The sequence below is a fragment of the Mus musculus genome, chromosome 7 (assembly GCF_000001635.26).
Source record: "Mus musculus strain C57BL/6J chromosome 7, GRCm38.p6 C57BL/6J".
Classification (NCBI taxonomy): Eukaryota; Metazoa; Chordata; class Mammalia; order Rodentia; family Muridae; genus Mus; species Mus musculus.
In genome coordinates, this window is record NC_000073.6 from 87,537,431 (window position 1) to 87,549,463 (window position 12,033).

The window sequence follows — 12,033 nt, forward strand, 5'->3', positions numbered from 1 at the left end:
GAGCCATAAAGATTTGTAACCTTTTAAAGCCAAACATTTCAATTTAAAAATCTAGTATTGCCATATATTAAATTTAATCAATTAGGATTAAAACAAATTTAAATAACATATTTGTCAAGTTTATGTCAATGTAATAATAGTTGAAGAAATAATTTAAAATAAATTTCAAGACAAGTACAATATATGCCTGCAGTCCCAGCTGTTTGGGTGGATGGGGCAGAAGCCCACTTTAGCCTAGGAGTTTAAGATTATCTTTTGAAGCATAGTGAGACTGTGTCTCAAACAAATTAATTGAAATTAATGAGAGAGAATTTCTTGGAAGGTGTTGGAGGCCTATTCTTTGAACCTATTTCATGCCTGCAAATCATAGGTACTAGATACATAGAATAATAGGTTTGCCTGACTTTGATATATGCTTACCCTGCTATGTGAAGATAGGTATTGAAGCACTGGTCTCTACTGATAGAAACTGAAAGGAAGACTATTGGATAAATCTTTGCAATAATACTAAACCCAGATTTAAAATGTCTTTGATTAATGATTGCATTATGAATTCATGTTCTAGACCAATAAACTATTGGAATTTCAGTTAACATTTTTAGTAATACTACTTATTTATAATATAATCTATATTATTTATACATTTTGTTATGCATATTCCTTATTCATTTATGTCTTTTCATGTGTGTAAATAACCAATTAAGTCAAATCATAGTATTATTTTTGAAGAATTTCATAGTAAAATACCAAACACCATCTACTAGAAGTTTTTTCAGAGTATTAGATATGAAAATTCTGAAGTCAAATTCAGGCAGGACTGATTACATCTTAAGCTTGTAACTAAGGATTTGTTTAAGGTTTACAAGTGCTAACTTCATATTTACATACCATTTTCCCATATGTGTGCGTATTGAAAGACGTGTCTTCTTTTTACAAAATCTACAAGTCCATTGCATTTAAATTCACTCAAATCACCTCACTTAAATTAATTACCTATGTGTTGAGACTGTATGTCCTGAAACTTTGACATCCTGTGTTACAAAGTGTGACACTGTGAATTACTGTGAGTTAGAAGTTTATTTTGTTTGTTTTGAATGGAAGCAATTCCACCTGTCAGAACCAGAGTAAATCCACAATGGACACTTCACTATCTGCATCTCCTTGCTAGCTCATCCTTTTCTCACTGTTGCTAGGTTGAAATAAAATAGACTACCTGTTTTTCATAGCTTCTTTTTTCTTGAAGCACATTGTGCATTCTACTACTTAATTAGTTCTGAGGACCCAACCTGTCTTCAAGTACGAGACTTAGGAAATGTAATCTTTCCATTTCTGGCCCCTCCTTTTCACTGAAATAAATGATTTTGTTGGTTTGTCTGCTTTCTCTGTTACAAGACAGAAGTTCACTTTGCAATGAGCTTTGTAGGTTCATGGGCTCTTTTGTCTTATTATCCACGACTTGTGTATCTTCTAATCAGACAGCATCTTCTCAGTTTATGGGATTTCAGAAAAATAAATGGTCTAAGTATAGGAGTCAGGGACAATTTTGGTGAACAATCTGCATTTCATCTTACACATGAATCCTTGGGAGGTGTCCAGAAATCTATATTCATTTGGTTTTCAGAATAGGTGAATTCATTTGACCAAATGTGCTGAGTGACTCTTCCCAGAGAACTTCCTCAAGACCCAGGTCACCAAGAGAATAGCTAGCTATAGGTCCTTTTCACATATTTTTTTGTCAACATTCTTTTTCTTAATAATAATTCACCCTGGAAGTACTTGGTTGCATGCCCAGACCCTTCCAAGTCAGTATCCCTTGGATGACCTTGATCCCCTTCCTGCTTGCCAGCATTACTCAGTTTGGATGAATTCATGCCACAGGAACAGAAGGATTTTAATAAAACTGAGGATCAAATGGAGATCATTTATTCCCCAGAATCTATCTATTTCTTTATGAGGCTGTTTGGTAGGTGTTATATAAATATACCATTTCTGTGCCTCAATGATATGAACAGACAAACAGTGCTAATTAACACAAAAATCATCAAAATGGTTACAGTTATATTTTTCTGTAGAATACCAGATTCATTTTCCCTTATATGACCTAAGTTGGAGCAGAAATTTAACAGTTCCTTTCTAGAACAAAAATAACACCAACCATGTCCACATGGTTAAAAAGTATTGAATCTAATACTAAAAAAATGTCTTTCACAAAAGCAATATGTTAAACACATTTAAAACTATACCATTTTTTAGGGAGTCAAATTGGCTGCAAATATTCAAAGAACATTCGTACATATTTATCCAGTCAAAGAGAAGAAAAAATATAATTATATTTCTAAGTTAAGAGCAAAATTGGCTAGTATCCTGGAATTATCTTTTTCTTGAACAATACTTGTTATTTTTATTTCCAAAGGCAAAATAATTTTAAATACTTTTCTGAGATTTTTATACATTAACACATACACACTCAGATTAATAAACTTCTTTAATTGTTACTCTTGCATAAATATACACATGTATGTATTCATATTTTCTGGTTCTTACAGTCTTCCTGATACCACCTTCTGTATCCTGTTCACTAGTACTCAAGTACATAGGTAGTATTATTGGTAGACTAAGTTGGGCACCTAAACACCACAGGCTTACCTATTCTCTGGATTTGGACCAATTGAGGATCTTTGTATTAAGCCTTATCTACTACAAACAGAATCTTCTTTGGAAAGGGTTGATCTAAACTGTCTATGGGTATAATGATCAGTGTTTAGAATAGTTAAAAGCTATATTGATTTAGGAAAATGGTAAAAGTAGTTTTCCTTCAGAGTCCATGACCTTTCCAGACATGGGTAAGTTAGCTAAGTTTCTATTGTCAAGTGTTTCAAGCAGGTGTTCCCTAGTATTGAACAGACCTTAATCCACTTAAACAATTGTTTTTGCCTTCAAACTAATTGGTACCACTTACACCATTTAAGATGTTTTACTAAACTATATCCCAAAATGTCGTAGGTTTAAAAATTTTAACATGTAATACATAAAGAATCCTTATGAATGGAACTCCAGCAATCATTAATACTTAAGTATGCAAGTCTCAATGGAGGAAAATTGATTCAGGATCATTAATATGAATATGAAACTAGACAGACGAACATTTCTCCATGGGCCTTTTATTATCCAGAAGCAAGATCTATATGAAGAGATTTCATGTTTTCAGAGAAAATCAGCAAACCAAGTCATTAATCTTGTTTACAGTAAACACATAACTTCCTTCATAATGACTTATGTAAAATAAGAATTCTTACTTGGCAGTGGTGGAAGAGGTGGTTCATACCTTTAATCCCAGCACTTGGGATGCAAAGGTAGGCAGATCTCTATGAGTTTGAAGACAGCATGGCATATAGAGCTAGTTCCAGGACATCCAGCCAGGGCTAATTGAAGAAGAAACCCAGTTCAAAAAAGAAAAATAAAAAAGGACAAAAACAAATAAAAAAGAATACCTTAGATCTTTCTAAACTTATTTTTAGACACCTTATTAACCTGAAAAAATGTTCAATGTACCTGAACAACAACCTTATAATCTCATTTATTAAAGTTCCTTCGAAACAAAAAAATTCTTTATATATAAATAGTAAGTATATTTTCTAATGTTTATTTATTATTTAAGTAAGTATGTGTCAAAATAATGAATATGTTTGTAATATTACCTTATGTAGTCTATGAACAAAGTTACAATTAGTAATCAAATAGAGGCATATTCTTGTTGAAAGTAAGGCAACCCTGAAAGTTAGTTATTCAATTTGGAAAATTTATTTAGCATATATTCCTGACTATGTGTCTTTAATTTTAAATACTATTTAAACAATAAGATCTGAGTATTAGTTTCTGAATTTGATATGGAAAATCATAAAATAGGACTTACGTGTTATTTTCACATTTTGGGTATTTTTACATTAATTATTTTAATAATATGTAATGAATATATTATAGCATTAGAAAATAAATGTCTTTAAAATGGCAACATTTCATGCTTGCTTTGGCACCACATTTACTAAAATGGCAACATTTCAAGTAAAATCAGTCACATTTTTGTAACATCTCTGTTAATTATTATGAACGATAAATACTTAAAACTTATTACCCACTTAAATAACCATTTCCCCTTTCTGTAGTTTTGCAGAGTTAAATAACAAATAAACAATTGGTTTCTTATAAAACATTCAATGAATACATTATAACATTATATAACTCTGTATCATGGTTGAGTTTAATAAGCATAGTAACTTGGCATAGTTGATATTAATGCCTTTCCTCACCAATGTATTTTGGCAATTGGTCCCAAATCACTTGACCTGTAAACCATAGACTGGAACAAATGAGCTTTGCTATGTTTGCTTCTGAGTCCACAATTCTTTCCCTGTACCAACTCAAGAATGCCTTCTCAACAATTTTTAGAGAAGCTTATTAGAAGTGTGGACTTTAATGAGGTCACTACTGGCAGCTTAATCTCAAAGTCTGATAGGATGAAGTTAATCGCTTGAAATGACTAAATAAGCATAAAGGAATGCCAGCTATCTTAATCTCCTGCAGCAGAAAACAATTCTATCTTATAGGTGGAAAAAGAAGAGATGTTCCTAAAGTCAAGGCTAGAGTTAGAGCAATGAAAATATGAAAAAGGAAGGAAGTGAGTTACCCCAGAAGAAATATGAACCAATAATGCAGAATGAGTGTAGAATCCTGTACTCTAATCACACTGCCCTCCATATCATCATTGCCTGGCTTGTTAATGTACCTCTTTCTACTTCAAGTACTTACTGTGTTAAATCAAAGTCATTGAACTAGGTAATCCCCAAGACCGTTTGAGCTTTAATTTTTTGCTGCAATCATTATGGAGTCAGTGTTAGAGGACAAGCAGTGTAAGCAGAGTCACTTAAATCACTGTCAATGACTCTCCTGAAAAGGGTAGAATGTTCTTAATATCTATGACACTAAATTTTCATACTTGGGTATATTCAACATTTTAGTTATATGTGCAAAAACAATGTTCAGAAAATGGTATTTTATAAACAGCAACTATTAGTATTTGCTGTATATTAAGTAAATTTTTACCTGATTTTCACAAAGCCTCTTTTATCTGGATTTTGTCCAGTTTAGTACCACTACCTCTTCTTACAAAAGCTTTCATATCACACTATAGGTATATAACCTGCCACAGTCTTTATATTTTGACTCTAATTTGTCACTTTCCAGTAACATTTTCTTTCACAAATAAATTATGTAGAAAAGACTCTAAGAATTGACAGGTATTTTGTTCCATAAATAATTGAATATGAAAGATCAAGTGAATCTTGTAAAGATGGGGCTTACAACCACATGAGAAAGATCATAATTCATATACTTTGAAAAGTAGAGACAGGTGCTATAATGGCAGAAAAAAAACTGTTCCACTTTAACAATCTTAAATGTAAAAAATACATGTTAACATAAGGGAATATGGGTACATTTGGTCAAAGAGAGATTAGGACATTTCTGTTTCACACAGACTTGTTGCTTAAAATGAAGTTCAGTTTATGAAAAGGAAAGGGCAAAAGAAGCCAGACAACAACAACAACAACAACAACAACAACAACAACAACAACAACAAGTTGGGAATAACTGGTGTGAAATGGGGGATACAAAGACTATGCTTTTATTGATTGGCAGACTCTGGAGGGTGTTGTAAAAGAAAAATAGTTTTCTGTGTTCTGACTTCCTCAAATGGACTTAGTCATTTTGGTTCAGTCATATAAAAGAAAAACAAAAAAGAAAAGCATATTTTGGCAATGGAGAAAAGTTTCAGTGGTTAAGAGTATTTATTACTCTTCCAGAGGACACGAGTTCAATTCTCTTACAACCATCCATAACTGCAGCACCAGGAGATCCAATGCCCTCTTCTGAACTCTATAGCACCATATACATATATTTATATGGTATATATACATTTATGCAGAGAATTTTTTACCTACCTATAAAAATAAATAGCAACACTGAATAATGTAGAGATACATTTTTCTCAGTAATACTTGAGTTGTTGCATTATTTGACATCCATTTGGTTGTTATAGGAAAATTCTTTAACTGTAATAGATGTTTATTGCTGTCATTCCCTAGATCATGGGAAAGTGTTCATCTTTTTAAAAGAAACATGGTGTCCTTGCACAAAATGAATCAGTTTTCTTAGATGGTTAATATCCTTTGAGTTGTTTTTGTGGGTGTGAAACAAATGTTGGGAATTTGAATTCGTCCCTCTTAGCATAGTATTGAAATTAAATCTATTTAGATTATCAACTCATGTTGATGCCCAAGTTTTATATGCTTGTATCTGTCAATAAGCATTGTGATACCAGAAAAAAGTCTATTTGCTTGGTTTTAATTTTTGAGATTATAATATATCTATAAGATTTATCTGTATACTCTCTTTATTCCAAATGCTCCCATATACTTTTCCTCACTCTCCTTTATATTCATGACCTCCTTTTTGGAAATCGTTTTATTAAGTACCAGTTGTCAATTGTTGATTTTAACTTCGGGGAAAATGGAGTCCTATTCAGAAAATTCCCTCTTCCATGTATATCTTGTAGGGTACTGCCTGCGTTTTTCTTTCTAGCAGATTCAGTGTTTCACCATTCAAATTGAGGTGTTTGATCTAATTTTTGTTCAGGTTTCATTATTCTGCATGTGCAGATCCTGGCTTTCCAGAGAATTTTGTTGAAGATGCTGTTTTTCCTTCATTGTAAATTATTTGTCTTTTATCAAATTATGAATACTCATGTTTGGGTCTTCTACTTTATTCCATTGGTATGCATGTCTCTTGTAGTGCCAGCACCATATTGTTTTTATTACTATATATCTCTATGTTACATGTTGAAATCCAGAATAACAATCCTTCCAGTCATTTTGCACAGTACTTTTTGTTTTGTTTTGTTCTGGTTTTGGCTATTTAGATTCATTTCTAGTTTAACATGAATTACAGGATTTTTTTTCTTCCAGTTTTATAAAGAATGTGTGGTTATTTTGGTTGGGGTTACACTGAATCTGTAAATTGTATTTGGTAGGATATTATCTTTCACTACATTAATTCTACTGATTCATGAACATTAATGTCTTTTTACTTTCTAGTATCTTTGTCAATCTCTTTCTTCAAAGATTTGAGATTTCCATTGTAGAGTTTTTTGCCTCCCTCATTATGTTTATTTCAAGGTGTTTTATTGTCTTGAATACTGGTGGAAATGAAAGTGTGCCCATAATCTTTTACTCAATGTGTTTGTTGTTGGTACATAGAAAGACTATTGATTTTTCCAAGTTGGCATTGCCATTGTTTCTCTCTGTTGAAATTGTTAATTATTTCTAGAAATTTTATATTAGAATTTTTGGTATGTCTTTTTTAATGGTTATTATATTTATTTACATTTTAAATGTTATCTCCCTTCCCAGTTTCCCCTCCACAAGCCTCCTATCCCCTCTGCCCTTGCCCTGCCTCTGTGAGGGTGCTCCCCTACCCACCCACTCTAGCTTCAGCAGCCTAGCGTTCCTCTATCCTGGGTCATGTAGCATCTACAGGACCAAGGGGACCCCCCTCTCAGTGATGCCAGATAAGGCAATCTTCTGCAACATACCCAGCTAGAGCCATAGGTACACCCTGTGTACTCTTTGGTTGGTGGTTTAGTCCTGGGAACTTTGCCGTGTCTGGTTGGTTGATATTGTTGTTCTTCCTATGAGGTTTCAAACACCTTCAGCTCCTACAATCCTCGTCCTAACTTCTAAATTGGGGTCCCTGCCCAACGTCCAATGTTTGGCTGTGTATATCCACATCTGTATTGGTCTGGCTCTAGCAGAGATTCTCAGGGAACAGCTATACCAGGCTCCTTCCAGTAAGCATTTCTTGACGTCAGCAACAGTGTCTGGGTTTAGTATCTCCAGAGCTCCCTGGGCCTAAACCACCAACCAAAGAATACACATGGTGGGACTCATGGCTCTAGCTGTATATGTAGCAGAGGATGGCGTAGTAGGTCATCAATGTAAGGAGAGACCCTTGGTCCTGTGACGGTTATATGTCCCAGTATAGGGGACTGCCAGGGCTAGGAAGTGGGAGTGGGTGGGTTGGTGATAAGGGGGGCTGGGGAAGGGATAGGGGGTTTTCAGAGGGGAAATTAGGAAAGGGGATTACATTTGAAATGTAGATAAAGAAAATATCTAATAAAAAAGATAAATAAAGAAAGAAAAACGAAAAAAAAAGTAGTGTCTGGGTTTGGTGTCAGGAGATAGGATGGAGTGGTAGGTGGGGAAGTCCCTGGATGGCCTTTCCTTCAGTTTCTGCTCCACTCTTCGTTCCTGTATTGCCTTTTGACAGGAGGAATTCTGGATTAATATTTTTGAGGTGAGTGTCCTCATCCCTCAACTTGGAACCACGTCTATCCACTGGATTTGGTCTCTACAGGTACTATCTTTCCTTTGTTATGTTTCCGCTCAAGTCCTGCACATTGGGTCCTGGGAAACTCTTGGGCCCCTGGCATTAGGGATTTTCTAGTTCTACTCCCCGTTTCCCCTCCCCACTGCTACACACCTACTTTCAAATTATTGACCCTCTATTATTTCTTCCCTATATCCTCCCATATCTGAACTGCCCCCTCTTCTTCCTCCCCCTTCTCTCTCCCTCTGAGATCCCTCTCTCCCTTCACTTCTCAAAGATTATTCTCTTCCTCCTAAAGAGTAGTACTGCAGTATCCACACTTCGGTGTGAACTTTCTTCCTGAGTTTCATATGGTCTGTGAGTTGTATCATATGTACTCCTAGCTTCTCTTTTACTAATATCCACTTATCAGTGAGTATATATCATGTACACTCTTTGTGACTGGGATACCTCACTCAGGATGATATTTAAGCTTCTATCCATATGCCTGTGAATTTCATGAAATCATTGTTTTTAATAGCTGAATAGTACTCCATTGTGCAAATATACCATATTTTCTGAATTCATTCCTCTGGTGAGGGATATCTGAGTTGTTTCCAGCTTCTGGCTGTTATAAATACAGCTGCTATGAACATACAGGAGCATGTGACCTTGTTATATACTGGAGCATCTTTTGGATATATGCCCAGGAGTGGTATTGCTAGGTCATCAGGTAGAACTACTTCCAATTTTCTGAGGATCCGCCAGATTGATTTCCAGAGTGGTTGTACTAGCTTCCAAACATAGTAGCAATGGAGGAGAGTTCCCATTTCTCCACATCCTCACCAGCATCTGTTGTCTCCTGATCTTAGCCATTCTGACTGGTGTGAGGTAGAATTTCAGGGTTGTTTCGATTTACATTTCCATGGTGACTAAGATGTTGAACACTTCTTTAAGTGTTTTGCAGTCATTTGTGATTTCTCAGTTGGAAAGTCTCTGTTTAGATCTGTACCCCAATTTTAATGGGGTTATTTGGTTCTCTGGAGTCTACTTAATCTCTGTGTATATTTTATATATTAGCCCTTTATTGGAAGTGGGGTTGATACTTTTTTTTCCTATCTGTAGATTGCTGTTTTGTCCTATTGACATTATTCTTCACCTTACAGAAGCTTTTCAATTTTATGAGGTCCCATTTGTCAATTACTGATATTAGAGCACAAATCATTAGTATTCTGTTCAGGGAAATTTCCCCTGTACCCATGTGTTTGAGGCTCTTCATTGGAAATACTGGTCTGTTGTGTTTATGCACATGTATGTGTGTGTGTGTGTGTGTGTGTGTGTGTGTGTGTGTGTGCTTATCGGTCTGTTTATTAGAGTATTACTGGCTTTATAAAATAAATTTGGAGGTGATATTTTCTTTCTATTTTTTGAAGACTTTAAGTATTGACTGTAGTTCTTTAAACAACTGATATATTTTGTGAATTCATCTGGGCCTGGAATTTTAAAATATAAACTAATTTTTTTACTGTTTCTATATCTTCCTTTGTTATAGGTCTGTCTTGGTTGTTGGTCTCATACACAGTTTGGTAGTTTGGGTGCATCAAGAATTTGACACATTTATTTTTAGATTTCCCAACTTAGCAAAATTTTTATCTCTTCTAATTTTTACAATTTAAAAATTTCTTATTCTATACTTCTTTGGCATTTATTGTAATGTTTCTCTCTTCACTCTTTATTCTGTTAACTTGAGTCATATATTTCTTTCTTTTAGTTGGTTAGACTAGTGGTTTTTTAATGTATTATCTTTTCAAAGAACCAATTCATAGATTAATTGAAACTGTGCACTCTTTTCTTTGCTTCTATTTTATTAATTTATACTTTGATTTATATTATTTCCTAACATCTAGTGGGTTTGATTTAGTTTGTTATGGTTTTGTGCTCAGTTTGATTTTTAAAACTTCCTTTTCTAACTGTTTTACCTTTTTCCCAGAGATTTTCTTGTGCGATATCTTCATTTTATTTGGTTATAGGAATATTTTGACTTCTTGGTCTCTTCTTTGATCTATTCATCATTCAGTGATGAGTTGCTTTACTTTCCATGATTTTCTACAATTATTTGAGTTTTTGTTTGCTGTTCATTTTAAGTTTTATTGAATAATAGATAAAGAAGATCATTTTTATTGCATTTGTTAAGGTTTGCTTTGTATAGCAAACTATGATCTACTTTTGAGACATTTCCATGTGCTTTTTAGTATTGTATGTAAAAGAGCTTCTGTACAACTTAGGAAGCAATCTATCATATAGAGTAGACATTCACAGAATGGGAGAGAGTCTTTTCAGCTATATATCTGAGACAACTAGTATCCAGATTGTACAAAGAATTCATGAAACAAATAGTCAAGGACACCAATGACTCAGTTAAATAAATGGGCTAAGAATCTAAACATAGAGTAATAAAAATGGCTAGGGAATACTAAAAAAGTGTTTCTCATCCATATCGATCAGAAAAATGCAAATGAAAATACCCCAGTTAGAATAGCAAAGATCAACAAAATAATTAACAACAAATGCTGGAGAAGATGTGAGGTAGGGAAAATATCATCCACTGTTGATGGGAATGCAAACTTGTAAAGTTTCTTTGGAAACCAGTATGAGAAATTTCAAAATATTAAAAAACAAGAACAAAACAAAACAAAAACCCATTATATAACACAGCTGTACCACTCCTTGGCATATGCTAAAGTACTCAACATCTGACTCCCTAAGTATTTACTCAGCAGTTTCATCACCACCATTTGTACAATAACTAGGGAATGGAAATAGCCTATATATTTTTCAATGGATGTGTGGATCAAGATAAACATATACTATACAATAATTCAATTGTAAAAACAAATGAAAACATGCAATTTGCAGGCAAACAGATGGAACTAGAAAAAAATTATACAGAAGTGAGGAAACCAAGATTCAGGCAGATGCTACATGTGTTGGCTAATTTGAAACTTCTAGCACCAAATTCTCTCATATGTGAGTATACAATATGGAGTAACTAAAGAACTAAAGAAAGTAAAAAGGGTTCCTAAGTGAAGGGAGGAGGAAAAGTGTCATGGAAGGGAGACAGAGATAAACAACACTAAGTTTGTTTGATAAAGATTTTTTTTCCATTTTTTATTAGGTATTTAGCTCATTTACATTTCCAATGCTATACCAAAAGTTCCCCCATACCCACCCATCCCCACTCCCCTACCCACCCACTCCCCCTTTTTGGCCCTGGCGTTCCCCTGTAGTGGGGCATATAAAGTTTGCATGTCCAATGGGCCTCTCTTTCCAGTGATGGCCAACTAGGCCATCTTTTGATACATATGCAGCTAGAGTCAAGAGCTCCGGGGTACTGGTTAGTTCATAATGTTGTTCCACCTATAGGGTTGCAGATGCCTTTAGCTCCTTGGGTACTTTCTCTAGCTCCTCCATTGGGAGCCCTGTGATCCAACCATTAGCTGACTGTGAGCATCCACTTCTGTGTTTGCTAGGCCCCGGCATAGTCTCACAAGAGAGAGCTACATCTGGGTCCTTTCAGCAAAATCTTGCTAGTGTATGCAATGGTGTCAGCGTTTG

The 12,033-nt window shown here is 34.5% G+C and overlaps 1 annotated feature.

Annotated features, from left to right (window-relative positions):
• Nucleotides 894-5,586: an enhancer, noted in NCBI's record as "CNS-2 region". NCBI's record gives its function as "Tyr gene distal enhancer in retinal pigment epithelium" and the evidence as "EXISTENCE:transgenic organism evidence [ECO:0001131][PMID:17196956]".